Consider the following 15316-nt stretch of genomic DNA (forward strand, 5'->3'; position numbering starts at 1 on the left):
GTTTTAAAATCTTGAGTGAAGCCATCACTCATCTATGTTCCCACTCTGAGCCCAATCTCATGTCGGGTTTTACTGTGGGAGGACGAAGGGGAGGAGGAGGCGGTGGAGAGGTGAAGCTGCTGCTCTCAGGCAGCTCACGGTCTGGCTGGACACAAGACTCTATCACTTCACTGGCTTCCTCCTTCTCTAACTCATCACACATTGATGAAGAACATTCTCTGGACCAGGCACGGGGGGAGATAAAGTGAATAAAACACGGTTCCTTCAAGAGCTTCCCAAGCTAGTTGGGGGAACTAACTCATGAAAACATCACCCAATTCATTGTGGTCAGGCCTCTACCAGACAGATACATACAGGAGGGTGAAGCCCAGAGCCAGAGGGGGCTGGGTGGGTTGGCAGGGAGTGGGTGCTGGGAAAGGTTACTAGGTCTTGGGGATATCTGCATGGGGCCCTCCTTGGAGGATGGGAGGCAGACTCATTTGGGACTCACAGCATTAGATGCTCAGGTCCAACAGGTGGACTCTGGTCATGGTGTGGGGGAGAGGAAAGGTTCTCAGCTCAGAAGTCATGGTCTGCTCCTCACTAGCCATGCCTGGTTCAGGTCCTGCACCCCTATTAGAACCCAGAACTGGTCACAGATGGAGAACAAAGTGTTTGATTATCAGGCCCCATAGGCCGACTGTTGCCCAGATTTCAACATTGAGATCATCCCTCTTCACCTGGGATGGCAGAGTAGTGGTGCCAAGTTGGGGCAGAGGCTGGACCCACATAGTCAGGAGCTATTCCGGCTAAGGGACTGAAGAGAGATGCACTGTGACCACAGCCCACCTTTCCTCCTGAAGCATTGTGCAGTGGCCAGGAATTGCCATTCATGCACTGTGCTTTCTGGCAGGAGTGGATAGCTCCCACTCACCAAGAGTTTCAGGCCTCTGCAAGGAAAGAGCTGAAGTCAGCTGGAGCAACCCTGTTTATATAGGAAGATGAGGAATTTGGCATCCAATCATTCCTGTACTGACTTAAAAAATAACTTGTATTATATGCTATAACATAGATGAGCCTTGAAAACATCATGCTAAGTGAAAGAAGCCAGACACAAAACGCTACATGTTGTATGCTTCCATTTATATGAAATGTCTAGAACATGCAAATCTGGAGAGACGGAAAGTAGATTAGTGGATGACAGAGGATATGCGCAGAGAGAATGGAAGGCGCAGGCCTTCTTTTAGGGGTGGTGGAAATATTCTGGAATAAGATCGTGGTGATGGTTATATAAATTTGTGAATATACTAAAACCCGCTGAATTATGCAGTTTAAAATAGTTAAAACAGTAGAAAAAAAAAGTATGCCAATCTTTATTCTAAAAAAAAGGGAGGAATGGGGACAGCATATGCAAAACAATTTATGGAACTGTTCTCACTAATCATATTGGTAATGGTAATATTAGTATTTTTATTTTGAGACTATAGAGTAATGTGGGTTAAAACAAAGAGCAACTAATAATGAGAATATTCTAATTCATCATCCCCTATATCCTTGAGAACCAGGATCTTTGGCGTGGAAAAAAGGAGGTACACATGTAACATATAAAAGTTTGAGTTAAAAAATATGTTGTGTATATATATATATATATATATATATATGATATGTATTGTATATTATTATATTATATATAATATATATTATGTATATATTTTTCTAAATGTTAGAAACAATGACCAACTCATAGCAATGAGCATCCCTAATGCCTAGATTACCATCCAGGGCTTCTTGGAGAAATGCTGGTTACAGAACTGGGGCAGAAAATATAAAAGATGAGCCTGGAACAGTTGCTCATAAGAGATAGCAAAGAAGCCACAAACACCACCAGGAGTGGATCAAGCCATTCAGGAGCCCAACTGAAGAGGCTCCAAGAGGCCAAAGATAGGACAACTTGACTGTCAATAATAATAATTGCCATTGATTAAAACCTATCAAATACCTCTGAATCCATGAGTTTATATATATATAATATATATATACACACACATATATTTAAATTAGTTGTTCACCTTCAGAAAAACCAATTCACTACCTTAAAAAATGAAAAACAAAGGCAAAGAAGCAAGCATTCATTCTACCTTCCCTATGTGAACTATACTTACAGATAACCAAATAGTACATAAGAAGAAGCATCTCTTAATGAAAGTATTCCAATTAATAAATGAAAAAGAAATAATAGAATTGGAATGTCACTATTTTGTATCCACCACTAAATGAATGGATCTGGGCGTTGCATCCAACAAACGCCAGCATCATAAAAAGGGAGAAAACCAGATATGTGCCCCATGATAAAAGAAGCCAACACTGCCCACGGTATTGCCAAAGGGACTGAACCAGAGTCTGGCCGAGCCTCTGGATCCAGCTGTCAATTTGCAGTAATACAGCGGATGAAGAAACATGCTGAATGGAAGAGGGAACTTCCATACTGTTCTCCATAGTGGCTGTATCAATTTACATTCCCACTAACAGTGCAAGAGTGTTCCCTTTTCTCTACACCCTCTCCAGCATTTATTGTTTCTAGATTTTTTGATGATGGTCATTCTGACCGGTGTGAGATGATATCTCATTGTAGTTTTGATTCGCATTTCTCTAATGATTAGTGATGTTGAGCATTCTTTCATGTGTTTGTTGGCAATCTGTATATCTTCTTTGGAGAAATGTCGACTTAGGTCTTCTGCCCATTTTTGGATTGGGTTGGTTGTTTTTTGTTATTGAGCTGCATGAGCTGCTTGTAAACTTTGGAGATTAATCCTTTGTCAGTTGCTTCACTTGCAAATATTTTCTCCCATTCTGAGGGTTGTCTTTTGGTCTTGTTTATGGTTTCCTTTGCTGTATAAAAGCTTTTAAGTTTCATTAGGTCCCATTTGTTTATTTTTGTTTTTATTTCGATTTCTCTAGGAGGTGGGTCAAAAAGGATCTTGCTGTGATTTATGTCATAGAGTGTTCTTTTATTTTTTTTTTTCATAGAGTGTTCTGCCTATGTTTTCCTCTAAGAATTTGATAGTGTCTGGCCTTACATTCAGGTCTTTAATCCATTTTGAGTTTATTTTTGTGTATGGTGTTAGGGAGTGTTCTAATTTCATACTTTTACACGTACCTGTCCAGTTTTCTCAGCACCACTTATTGAAGAGGCTGTCTTTTTTCCACTGTATATTCTTGCCTCCTTTATCAAAGATAAGGTGACCATATGTGCGTGGGTTTATCTCTGGGCTTTCTATCTTGTTCCATTGATCTATATTTCTGTTTTTGTGCCAGTACCATACTGTCTTGATTACTGTAGCTTTGTAGTATAGTCTGAAGTCAGGGAGCCTAAAGTTCTATTTCTTAACTTGGGTGTGGTTCAAGAAAACTCGTTTTATAAAAATGAAGGGAATAACAGAAATAACTTGTATCGCTCATTGCTTTTTAGAGATATAATTTATATATGTTGTCAATGCCCTTCAGTCAGAGACCACTAAGAACACACCTGTAGTTAAACAAGCTAGGTTTCTTATTCATCGCAGTAAGGTAAAACACACACCATGGGGAACTGTAGGGGTCTCAATAAGAGGATGTCAGAAAGAACTTAAATGATTTGGGCTTTGGCTGAGTGATACAGGGGAGGGTTAGCTCTAGGTTGGACATTGTCAGAAAGTGGGGACAATTGTATGATAAGGTATTTGGTGGGTAGCATTGTGACCTTGCTTTTATTTGTGCTCAGACAAAATTATAAACTAGCCTTGTTTTTTTCTGTTTAAAAACCATTGAGGGCTTCCCTGGTGACACAGTGGTTAAGAATCCGCCTGCCAATGCAGGGGACACAGGTTCGAGCCCTGGTCTGGGAAGATCCCACATGCCACGGAGCAACAAAGCCCGTGCACCACAACTACTGAGCCTGCATGCTGCAACTGATGAAGCCCACGCGTCTAGAGCCTGTGCTCCACAACAAGAGAAGCCACCACATTGAGAAGCCTGAGCACCGCAACAAAGAGTAGCCCCTGCTTGCTGCAACTAGAGAAAGCCCGCGTGCAGCAACAAAAACCCAACAGCAGCCAAAATAAATAAATAGATAAATAAATAAATTTTAAAAACCATTGATAAGGGACCTCCCTGGTGGCACAGTGGGTAAGACTCTGCGTTCCCAATGCAGGGGGCCTGGGTTTGATGGTCAGGGAATTAGATCCCACATACATGCCGCAACTAAGGAGTCCGCCTGCCACAACTAAGACCTGGTGCAACCAAATAAATAAATATTAAAAATAAATTTTAAAAATGTTGGTAAAGTATACATAATATAAAATTTACCATCTTAACCATTTTAAGTGTACAGTTCAGTGGTATTGAATTCATTCACAATGCTAGGCAATCATCACCACCATCCATATCCATAGCACTGGAACACTGAAACCCTATACTCATTAAGCAATAACTCCCTATTTTCTCCTTCCTGCAGCCATTCTACTTCCGTCTCTATGAAGAGTTTCATTTTTATCATCTTCTCAGAATAACCTGTGTGGGGCTGGTGTTCTGTGAGAAAAGAACCAGAGAAGGGGAGAACACAATGGCCTATGAGCGTCAGAACAGCCTGTAATAATACTGTGGTTCAGCTGTGAGCACCAGATCAGTTCCAGCTGTCAGGAGCTGCTCTTTCTCCATCCTCCTTTTAGGTCAAGAACAGGCAAAGTTAGGGCTTCCCTGGTGGCGCAGTGGTTAAGAATCCATCTGCCAATACAGGGGACACGGGTTTGAGCCCTGGTCCATAGGAAGATCGCACATGCCGCAGATGCAACTAAGCATGTGCACCGTAACTACTGAGCCTGCACTCTAGAGCCCAAGAGACACAACTACTGAGTCCACGTGCCACAACTACTGAAGCCTGTGAGCCTAGAACCTGTGCTCTGTGACAAGAGAAGCCACAACAATGAAAAGCCCATGCACCACAACAAAGAGTAGCCCCCACTCACCACAACCAGAGAAAAGCTCACATGCAGCAACGAAGACAATGCAGCCAAAAAAATAAAATAAAAAAAAAAATAATAAAAAGAACAAAGTTAAGTCTCAGGACATTCATACATTATATCCAGATTTTCATCATTGCTAAGGTTTTGCTGATTAAGATCAATTTGCTGATTAAGAAGGCCATCCACTGAATGTAGTCTATAATTGAACCAGGATTAATCTTTTATGTTTCTGTTGTAGGATGAGTTATTGGACCATCTGTTGTGACAATGGCTGCCCTACTAGTAGTGCCCCAATGGTACTTAGATTCTGGATAGTCTGTATTGGTACGTATTGTAACATAGGTAATTATCAGGATCAAAGTGACTATTAGTCTTTCGATAGGTCTGGAAGCCAAGGACCTAGATTATTCAATACATGCAATCAAAACATGTCCCAGAATCCAACTGGGCCTATTTTATAGAGTCGGGTTGCTTTTTCTGTTTGCCCTGTCGTATTTACATAGTTGTAGCAATGTTGACTTGGTGGACTAGAGGAAATCACGGGCTATATGATTGTCCATGACAACTCTTGTTAATGGATTTAGAGTACTTTGTGGGCTTTCAGAGCAGTGGGGTCCTATATGACTTCTGGTAGGTCAGAGACAAGCTTTAAATGTTTTTTAGCTGTACTGTTTCCACTGTAGGAATTGTAGTTGGCAGAGTATGCATGAAGAGGAATTCAGTTATTCCCCTTGGAAGTTCTCCTGAATAATCTGTGCTTGCCTCATTTTGGAGGCTTCTGCGTGTCTTTTTAAGGGAGCATGATATACTTCAGTGTCCATAAAAAGAAACACTCATATATTGCTGTGGAACTGTACAATGATGTGGCTGCTTTGGAAAACAGTTCTTCAAAAGGTTAAACATAGTTATGACCCAGAAATTCCATTCTTAGTTATGCCTAACATTCTCAAAATTTTTCACATGAATGTTGTGAAAATATTACACAAAATATCACACAAAAACTTGCACATGAATGTGCGTAACAGTGTTATACATAGTAGCCAAAAAAGTGGAAACAATCCACATGTTAATCATTTATGAAAGGATAACAAAATGTGATATATCCATATTATTCAGCCATAAAAAGGAATGAAGCACTAACGCGTGCTGTAACATGAATGTGCCTTGAAAACGTTAGGCTAAGTGAAAGAAGCCAGACCACACATTATATGCAGGTCACATATTAAATGATACAACTTATGTGAAATATCCAGAGTAGGCAAATCCATGGAGACAGAAAGCAGATTAGTGGTTGCCTGGGGTTAAGGAGAGGGAGGAATGGGGAGTGACTGCCAATGGGTACAGGGTTTCTTTTTGGGTGAGGAAAACACTCTGGAATTAGCAGTGATGGCTGCACAACTTTGTGAATGTAGTAAAAGCCACTGAATTGCCCACTTTAAAGGGTGAATATTATGGTATACATATTGCATATATCTCAATTTAACAAAGCACATCAGGGACCAGGAGGCCAGAGTAAACCAGTCTTATAGACTGTTGAAGCTGTTGCTATTTGGTGTAAGAGCCAATCAGGATCTTTCGCCCTTCTGTTAGAGCCAATCAGAATTCTCTCTGCATATTCAGTGTAATAGATAGAAGCCCGGCTGAAGAATTATTTGGGAAAGACTGTATTTCCAAATGAATGCATGTGTCTATTGCTCGGCAGGTTTAATAAACTCAGCTTTCTCTTTTAGCTGGTCTCCTTATTTTTAATAATTTGGAAGTTTCATCAAAATAAAGACCCCACATCATGGCAACCCCACAGGACCCTCAAATCTTAAGCGCTCAATTCTGAACTGTTGTGTGGCCTTCTTCCGGTTTGCTGCTGGGTATGTCTCAAGGACAATATTGAACTTCAGGTATTTCTGTTGAGTTCTCATTGCTGTATTTTGTTATCCTAGGATATCCTAGGATATCCATGGTTCCTCTCTTGGTTAATACTTTGGAGAGCATTAGGCAATCCTTTACTGAACCTGTTTGTCTTTTATTACTTTTTAAAAAAATTTATTTATTTTATTTATTTATTTTTGGCCGCGTTGGGTCTTTGTTGCTGCGCGCGGGATTGGGCTACTTTCGTTGTGGTGCGCAGGCTTCTTATTCCAGTGGCTTCTCTGTTGTGGAGCATGGGCTCTAGGTGTGCAGGCTTCAGTAGTTGTGGCTCACAGGCTTAGCTGCTCCGTGGCATGTGGGATCTTCCCAGACCAGGGCTTGAACCCATGTCCCCTGCATTGGCAGGCAGATTCTTAACCACTGTGCCACCAGGGAAGTCCCTCTTCTATTGCTTTTAATTGACTTGTCAAATGATTTTTTTTCCCCATTCCTTGGTAATTTTTGTTCTGATTGTTACAAGGGAGCATTTTTTTTAAGGAACAGATAGAGGCACAGACCTAATAAGTCTCTTTCCAAACTGGCCCTCGAGAGCTCTAATAACTTTGGGGTCATACTTATATTTTTAAAAATTTATTGTTTATCTGCAATCTAAATTTAACTGGGCATCCTATATTCTTATTTGCTAAATATAGCAATCCTTATGGGTGTAGGTCCATCAGACTTGTGGACATATAGTGCGGGGCATTCCATGTCTTGTCTGGAGGAAAGGAATGCCTCGGTGGCAAGAGTGTGGTATTTCCTCCTCCACAGCCTTGCTGTAGGATAACATGGTGGCTGCTGGAAGTGTAGTCAGAGGTCTCTGCATCAGTGTGGTACAGCCCAGCTGTGTGTTTGGTTCAAACCTCCATACCTTGTTATAATCATGGTATTTTCTTCTCTTATCTATTTGGGTGTGTCAGCATCTAACCTCAAACTCCTCCTTGTTGAATTCTTGCTTCCTATTGTTTCTCTGTTTGTAACCCTAATTCCTGAGCCCATTTGGTAAAATAACAGTTTTTTTTTTTTTTTTTTTTATGCGTTACGCGGGCCTCTCACGGTTGTGGCCTCTCCCGTTCCGGAGGACAGGCTCCGGACGCGCAGGCTCAGCGGCCATGGCTCACGGGCCCAGCCGCTCCGCGGCATGTGGGATCTTCCCAGACCGGGGCACGAACCCGTGTCCCCTGCATCGGCAGGCGGACTCTCAACCACTGCGCCACCAGGGAAGCCCAAAATAACAGTTTTTGATTAAAGAAAGTTTGAGTTACAGTGGCCATTTCAGGGAACTTTGGGGAATTTTAAAATTTTATGAGTTTATACCTCCCCAATGTTTTAGAGCAAAAAGGAAAACAAAAACTCAGTCTACAATAGTCAGTCTTTTTGTTGGTGATAAAGGTTTTCATTTTTTGTATACTTTAGGAATATCCATTTAGACAAATCTAACATTAAAAAAAGAGAAAACTACTAAATCAGGTTACTGTAAGGTTCCTTAGAATCTGTAAGGCCTCTGTGCTATTTGCTAAGGACTTGTGTGAATTTAAAATAAGGAAACTCAAGAATTTCTAAGAGAAAGAGATGATTTTAACTTATAGTGTTTTAAATATGCTGATTCTTTAAAGACTTTTTTTTTTGGGTGTGTGTGTGTGTGTGTGTGTGTGTGTGTGTGTGTGTGTGTGTGTGTGTCTAGCTGAAGCTGAACTCCTAAGGGAAAAAAAAGGAATAATTGAATTAAGTTAATGGCCTTGGTTACTAAGTTGAAAGGTAAAAACCAATATAGGTCACTCAGAGCTTTTAACCAACTTAAGTAATTTAATAATTGGAATATTACCATAAAAGGAAAAAATAAAGCAGTATTTCTAGTTAAAATGAATCCTCGGAAATTAGTCTGGTTTGATAATATGACTTAACCCTGATTTTATCACAATTTTAGAAACTCTTGCACTATTCTAGGTGATGCAAATGTTTTAATTTCTCAGAGAAAGCCTAATAACTGTAGTTTGAATCTCTTAAGTTTCCTATACTAGATTTACTGGTCAGATAAGCTAATATTGCTTTCATTATTATTTATAAAATTGTAGACCAAGTGAGAGAGTGGCATGGACATATATACGCTACCAAATGTAAAATAGATAGCTAGTGGGAAGCAGCCGCATGGCACAGGGAGACCAGCTCGGTACTTTGTGACCACCTAAAGGGGTGGGATAGGGAGGGTGGGAGGGAGACGCAAGAGGGAGGAGATATGGGGATATATGTATATGTATAGTTGATTCACTTTGTTATAAAGCAGAAACTAACACACCATTGTAAAGCAATTATACTCCAATAAAGATGTTAAAAAATAAAATAAAATTGTAAACCTATGTGTTCAACTAAATTAAATGATGATAACTAATGTTTTCATAAAAAGATAGACTTTTGTAACTTCAGACAGTACTGTAAATTGTTTAAATCTAAACTTGAGCTTTCTATGTAAATGCTAAAATGTCTTTTTTTCTGTTAATTTTTTATAGTAATACTGATTGTTTTTAAATTAAACTAAAATTTAGTTTTTAAGATCTCTAACTTTGAGCTCTTGAAAGTTATTAATTTTTAAGTATAAAATAACCTAAGGAAATTAGAACTTACAGGACAGTGAGAACAAATGTATGGAGTTAAGATGATAGCTTTTTCTTATCCTTTGGCTACATACAAATACAGTTATCCTTTATAAAGCTTAACCTTTTTCTCCAGCTTTATTGAGATATAACTGACCTATAGTATAAGTTTAAGATGTACAATGTGTTGATTTAATACACTTATATTTTGTAAAATCATTACCACATAGCATTAGCTAACATTTCCATCACATCACATAATCAACATTTGTTTCTTCTGGTAAGAACATTTAAGATCTACTCTCTTAGCAACTTTCAAGTATATAATACAGTATTATTAACTATAATCACCATGCTCTACAGTAGATCCCCGGAACCTATTCATCTTATAAATGAAAATTTGTACCCTTGATCAACATCTCCCCATTTCCCTCACCCCCAACCCCCTGGTAAGCACCACTCTACTCTCTGTTTCTATGAGTTTAGCTTTTTAAAATTCCTCATATATGTGATATATTTCAGTATTTGTGTTTCCTTGTTTGACTTATTTCACTTAGCATAATGCCCTCAAGGTCCACTTCATGTTGTCACAAATGCAGGATTTCCTTATTTCTCATGGCTAAATAATATTCCGTTGTATGTATATATCACATCTTTATCCATTCATCTGTTTGACAGACACAGGTTGTCTTGGCTATTGTGAATAATGGCTATTGTGAATAATGCTGCAATGAACATAGGAGTGCAGATATCTCTTCAAGATCCAGTTTTAATTTCTTTTGGGTATATACCCAGAAGTGGGATTGCTGTATCATATAGTAGCTCAATTTTTAATTTTTTGAGGAACGTCCATACTGTTTTCCTTAGTGGCCGCACCAATTTACATTCTCACCAACAGTGCACAGTTGTTTTCTTTTCTCCACAAGCTAGTCAACGCTTGTTATCTCTTGTATTTTTAGTGATAGACATTCTAACAGGTGTGAGGTGATAGCTCATTGTGGTTTTGATTTACATTTCCCTGATGACTATTGATGTCAAGCACCTTTTCATGACCTGTTGGCCACTTGTATGTCTTCTTTGGAAAAATGTCTATTCAGTTTCTCTGCCCATTTTAAAATCATATTGTTCGTTTTATGGATATTGAGTTGTATGAGTTCTTTGTATTTTAACCAAAATATCAGATATATGATTTACAAATATTTTCTCGCATTCTGTAGGTTGTCTTTTCATTCGTTGTTTCTTTCACTGTGCAGTAGTCTCACTAGTTTATTTTTGCTTTTGTTACTTGTGTTTATTGTGTTACATCAAAAAAATAATTGCTGAGACAAATGTCAAGGAGCATTCCCCCTGTTTTTTTCCAGAAGTTTTATGGTTTCAGTTCTTATGTTTACTTTTTTTTTTGCGGTTTGCGGACCTCTCACTGTTGTGGCCTCTCCCGTTGCAAAGCACAGGCTCCGGACGCGCAGGCTCAGTGGCCATGGCTCACGGGCCCAGCCGCTCCACGGCATGTGGGATCTTCCCGGACCGGGGCACGAACCCGTGTCCCCTGCATCGGCAGGCGGACTCTCAACCACTGCGCCACCAGGGAAGCCCTGATGTTTACATTTTAAACCAGTATTGAGTTAATTTTTGTGAATGGTGTAAATAGGGGTCCAATTCCATTCTCCTGTATGTAGTTATCCAGTTTTCCCAACACTATTTATTGAAGAGACTATCATTTCCCCATTGAGAATTCTTGGCTCCTTTGTCAAATATTAGTTGACCAGATATGTGAGGGTTTATTTCTGGACTCTTAATTCTGTTCCATTGGTCTATGTGTTTGCTTTTATGCTGGTACCATACTGTTTTGATTATTATAGCTTTGTGATATAGTTTGAAACCAGGAATTGTGATGCCTCCAGCTTTGTTCATCTTTCTCGAGATTGCTTTGGCTTTTTTGTGTTTTGTGTGTGGGCGTGTGTGTGTGTGTGTTTGTGTGTGCTTTAGGATTTTTTTTTGGCTGCATCGGGTCTTAGTTGCGGCATGTGGGATCTTTTTTGTTATGGCGTGTGGGGTCTTCATTATGGTCCACAGGCTTTTCCCTAGTTGTGGCATGTGGGCTTCTCTCTAGTTGTGGTGTGTGGGTTTTCTCTCTCTAGTTGTGGCATGTGGGCTCCAGGGTGTGTGGGCTCTGTAGTTGTGGCACGCAGGTTCCAGGGTGCATGGGTTCTGTAGTTTGTGGGCTGTCTTGTTGAGGCGTGCAAGCTTGGTAGTTGTGGCACGCGGGCTTAGTTGCCCTGTGGCATGTGGGATCTTAGCTCCCCAACCAGGCTTCAAACTCATGTCCCCTGCATTGGAAAGCAGATTCTTTACCACTGGACCATCAGGGAAGTCCCAGGATTGTTTATTTCTATGGAAAATGCCACTGGAATTTTGATAAAGATTGTACTGAATCTATAGGTGGCTTTGGGTAGCATGGACATTAAAAAATATTAATTCTTCTGATCCATGTACATGGGATATCTTTCAATTTGTTTGTGTATTCTTCCATTTCTTTCATCAAAGTCTTAGAGCTTTCAGTGTAAAGCTCTTTCATCTCCTTGGTTACATTTATTCCTAGGTATTCTATTGTTTTTGATGCTATTGTGAATGGGATGGTGTTCCTTATTTTCTTCTCAGATTGTTTGATGTTAGTGTGTAGAAAAGCAACTGATTTCTGTGGGTTGATTTTGCATCCTGCAACTTTACTGACTTTGTTTATAAGTTCTAATGGTTTTTTGGTGGAATCTTCAGAATATTCTGTACAGTCATACTTGGTTTTATTGTGCTTCTCTTTGTTTTTGGTTTTTTTTTTTTGTGGTACATGGGCCTCTCACTGTTGTGGCCTCTCCCGTTGTGGAGCACAGGCTCTGGACGCGCAGGCTCAGCAACCACGGCTCACGGGCCCAGCTGCTCCGCAGCATGTGGGATCCTCCCGGACCGGGGCACGAACCCGCGTTCCCTGCATCGGCAGGCAGACTCTCAACCACTGCACCACCAGGGAAGCCCACTGTGCTTCTCTTTATTGAGCTTCACAGATATTATGTTTTTTACAAATTAAAGGTTTGTGGCAACCCTGCTTTCAGCAAGTCTATTGGCGCCATTTTTCCAACAGCATTTGTTCATTTTGTGTCTCTGTGTCCCATTTTGGTAATTCTTGCAGTATTTCAAACTTTTAAATTATTATTAAATGTGTTATGGTGATCTGTGGTCAGTGATCTTTGATGTTACTACTATGACTTGAAGACTTGATGGTTAACAATTTTTAGGAATAAAGTATTTTTAAATTAAGGTATGTATATTGCTTTTTTAGGCATAATGCTACTGTACACTTAATAGACTACAGTATAGTGTAAACATAACTTTTATATGCACTGGGAAACAAAAATATTCATGTGACTTGATTTATTGTGAATCTGGAACTGAACCCACTTATCTCCAAGTTGTGCCTGTATATGAGATCATATCATCTGCAAACAAAGACAGTTTTACTTCTTCCTTTCCTATTTGAATGCCCTTTTTTTCTTTCTTTTTTTTTTTTTTTTCCTGATTGTTCTGGCTTAGGACTTCCAGTATGATGTTGAGTAGGAGTGGTGAGAGTGGACATCTTGTCTTGCTCCTGATCTTAGATGAAAAGTTTTTCACCTTTCACCACTGAGTTTGATATTAGCTATGGGCTTGTCATATATGGCCTTTATTGAGTCATGTTCCTTCTATACCCAATTTGTTGAGCATTTTTATCATGAAAGGATGTTGTATTTTGTCATATACTTTTCCTGCATCTATTGAAATGATTATATGATTTTTATCCTTCGTTTTGTTAACCCTAACCCTAACCCTAACTGGATATTTTTGATTTGTGTATGTTGAACCATCCTTGAATCCCAGGGATAAATCCCACTTGACTACGATGTATGTTAGTTTGTTGTTGTGTTTTGTTTTTGTTTTTGTTTTTCTTTTTTTTAATTGCATGTGGCTTTTGGGATCTTTGTTCCCTGACCAGGGATCGAACCTGGGCCCATGACAGTGAAAGTGCCGAGTCCTAACTACTGGACCACCCGGGAATTCCCTATGTTACTTTTAATATACTGTTGAATCCAGTTTGTTAGTATTTTGTTCAGAAGGTTTATATCCATGTTCAGCAGGGATATTGGTTTGTAATTTGCTTTTCTTATAGTGTCCTCATCTGGTTTAGGTATCAGGGTAATGTTGGCCACGTAAAATGAGTTTGGGAGTGCTCTTTCCTCTTCAGTTTTTTGGAAGAGTTTGAGAAGGATGGGCATTAATTCTTCTTTAAATGTTTGGTCGAATTCAGTTATGAATTCTTCCGGTTCTGGGCTTTAATTTTTTGGGAGGTTTTTTTTTTTTTTTTTTTTTTGGGAGGTTTTTGTTTACTGATTCTATCTCTTTACTCATTATTGGTCTGTTCAGATTTTCTATTTCTTCATGATTCAGTCATGGTGGTTTGTATGTTTCTAGGAATTTATCCATTTCTTCTAGGTTATCCAACTTGTTGGCATCTTATTTTTCACAGTAGTGTCTTATGGTCCTTTGTATTTCTGTGGTATCAATTGTAATGTCTCCTCTTTTTTTTTTTTTTTTTGGCTGCACCATGCAGCTTGTGGGATCTTAGTTCCCTGACCAGGGATGGAACCTGGGCCCTAGCAGTGAAAGTGCCAAGTCCTAACTACTGGACCACCAGGGAATTCCCTGTCTCCTATTTCATTTCAGATTTTATTTATTTGAGTCTTCTCTCTTTTTTTTCTTAGTCTAGCTAAGAGTTTGTCCATTTTATCTTAAAAAAGAAAAACCCAGCTCTTAGTTTCATTAATCTTTTCTATTGTGTTTCTGGTCTTGGTTTCATTTATTTCTGCTCTGATTTTTCTTATTTCCTTCTGCTAACTTTGGGCTTATTTTGTTCTTTTTTTCTAGTTCCTTGTGATATAAGGTTAGGTTGTTTATTTGAGATCTTTCTTTTTTCTCGATGTAGGTGTTTATTGCTGTGAATGTCCCTCTTAGAACTGCTTTTGCAGCATCATATAGGTTTTGATATGTTGTGGTTCCATTTTTGTTTCTTTCAAGATTTTTTTTTTTTAATTTCCCTTTTGGTTTCTTCTTTGACCTGTTGGTTGTTCAGGAGTGTGTTGTTTAATTGCCACATATTTGTGAATATTCCATCTTCCGTGTTTTTAATTATTTCCAGTTTTATTCCATTGTGGTTGGAAAAGATACTTGGTGTTATTTCAATATTCTTAAATTTGCCATGATTTGTTTTGTGACTTATCATATGATCTATCTTGGAGAATGTTCCATGTGCACTTGAGAAGAATGTGTATTCTGCTGTTGTTGGGTGGAAGGTTCTGTATACGTTAGTTAGGTCTATTTGGTTTAGAGTATGGTTCAAGTCCAATATTTCTTTGTTGATTTTCTCTCTGGATGGTCTATCCATTGTTGAAAGGAGAGTATTGGAAACCTTGATTGTTATTGTATTGCTGTCTATATCTCCCTTCAAATCTGTTAGTATTTGCTTAATACATTAAGGTGCCCTGATGTTGGGAGCATATATAGTTATAATCATTGTATCTCCTTGATGAACTGACCCACTTATCATTATATAATGATTGTCTTTGTCTCTTGTTAGTGTTTTTGGCTTAAAGTCTATTTGTCTGATATAAGGATAACTACCCATGGAATATCTTTTTCCATCCCTTAACTTTGAGCCTATGTGTATCCTTAAAGCTGAAGTAAGTCTCTTGTAGTTGGGTCTTGTTTTTAACCATCCACTCACTCTATGTCTTTGGGTTAGAGAATTCAATTCATTTG

This window comes from Phocoena sinus, chromosome 2, assembly GCF_008692025.1.
Source record: "Phocoena sinus isolate mPhoSin1 chromosome 2, mPhoSin1.pri, whole genome shotgun sequence".
In the NCBI taxonomy this organism is placed as follows: Eukaryota; Metazoa; Chordata; class Mammalia; order Artiodactyla; family Phocoenidae; genus Phocoena; species Phocoena sinus.